This window comes from Fragaria vesca, linkage group LG2 (assembly GCF_000184155.1).
Source record: "Fragaria vesca subsp. vesca linkage group LG2, FraVesHawaii_1.0, whole genome shotgun sequence".
NCBI lineage: Eukaryota > Viridiplantae > Streptophyta > Magnoliopsida > Rosales > Rosaceae > Fragaria > Fragaria vesca.
This window is the reverse complement of record NC_020492.1, coordinates 12818805-12820765: the sequence shown is the minus strand read 5'-3', so window position 1 is coordinate 12820765 and position 1961 is coordinate 12818805. Positions and strand designations below refer to the sequence as shown.

Genomic DNA, 1961 nt, shown 5'->3' with positions numbered 1-1961 from the left:
AAATTCTCCATCCTTGAACTCATTTCAGAACACACCCATAAGATTTGATGAGACTAAACCAACTCAAAATCGAAACCCTATTTAACCCAACATCAAATTGAAATGACATTCAAACTAAATCAGACACTCCACAAAAAGAAATAAAGAAAACAACTTTAGATGAAAACCAAATAACTTCTATGAAAAGGAAAAGATATGGAGATCATGTGTATTGCTTGCTCCATTACCTGTCTACTTGACCATGCCCCTCGCCGATTACGCGGCAAACTCAAGCTTCCTCGCACCATTGCTGATCTTCGCTTGCTCAAGTACTTATTATCCCTCATTTCCATTTCCCAATTCCCAATTCAATTCCCAAACTCACTCACGTCCGATTTTGTGGTTGTTTTCCAGAGATCATCTCGGGACTTATGCTAAGGATTATCCAGCTCAATTCATTCTGGGTTACTGTTCTACGTACATCTTCATGCAGACTTTCATGATTCCCGGAACCATCTTCATGTCATTGCTTGCCGGAGCTCTTTTCGGTGTTGTCAGAGGCCTTAGGTTAGTTGTCTTCAACGCCACTGCCGGAGCTTCTTCCTTCTTCTTTTTGTCCAAGTTAATTGGCAGGCCTTTAGTTAGTTGGTTGTGGCCCGAAAAACTGAGGTTCTTTCAGGCAGAGGTAATCTATCTATCAATTTCTTGCTACTTGGTTTTGAATCAACCAAAAAATTGACATTCGTTTATGTGTGTTCAGATTGCAAAGCGGAAGGAGAAGCTGCTCAACTATATGCTGTTTCTGAGGATAACTCCAACATTGCCAAACCTTTTCATCAACTTGGCATCTCCCATTGTTGACATACCCTTTCACATTTTCTTCGTTGCAACTTTGGTTGGTCTTATTCCGGCATCTTATATCACAGTCCTCTAAGTCCTTCTTGCAAATCGACAAGTTTAGTTATTTTCTTGTGTTTCTTTGTCTCGTACTTTGATTGTTCTTTGGTGTCTGTATTTGATATTCAATGCTCATGAAGTCTCTGACAGTGATCTTCATTGTTTGTTTGTACTGCTTTTTGAAGTCTTTCAAAGTACAAATGGTAAAATATATTACTTGTGTCATCAGTGAGTGCTCACTATTTATTTGTCCGCCAAGCCCATACTCATCACCAACGGTGTTAATATACTAATCTTGACCTCAACCTTTCAATGATTGAGTCGAGCCATTTTCGTAAGATAGTTATTGCGATTTTGGTCAATCGAATGGTTTCTTCAATCCCATTATGACTAGCTAAATGTACAGTCGGAAAGAACTGATGGTGATGAATTCTTTTGCATGCCTATTGTTTTGGATCATGATCATCTATAATTCGGATCTTTGAGTACACTACTTCACTGCTCATGTATTAAAAGATATTTAATTGAAAGACCCCAAAATATAATATAGCTTATTGAGAATTGTCTTTTAGGGAAATGCTTTTGTTTTACAGATTATGTCTTCTTTTTCATGTTTCTATTTTCTCTTTGTGGCTTTTATTCTTGGGTAACACCCACTAGGGGTTGGTAATTGTAGCGAGAAAATAAATATGGATATAATCATGTTGTTCTATTATCGTTTAACCTCATCTCAAATCTATTATAACCAGTTCTGACGCTGTGCAATGACACCCACTAGGGGTTGGTAATTGTAGCGAGGAAATAAATATGGATATAATCATGTTGTTCTATTACCGTTTAACCTCATCTCAAATCTATTATAACCAGTTCTGACGCTGTGCAATGACACCTTACCTTGGTAACTAATGGTGGTTACAGTAATGTGATCATGGAACAATTTTGAAATATTTTGTTATAGAGCCATCTATTATAATGAAAATCATCAGGATCCGGATCCTCTCCTAACCTTTCAAACCACCTGAGCTCTTTGAGACGATGACACATGTATCTGCATGATCCAAAGGCCTAAAATCTCTCTCTCTCTC

The 1961-nt window shown here is 37.7% G+C and overlaps 1 pseudogene; it reads left to right on the top strand.

The window, feature by feature from the left end:
• The window catches only part of LOC101299060, a 5669-nt pseudogene extending 4756 nt beyond the window's left edge, over positions 1–913 (top strand).
• Positions 914–1961: the final 1048 nt, after the last annotated feature.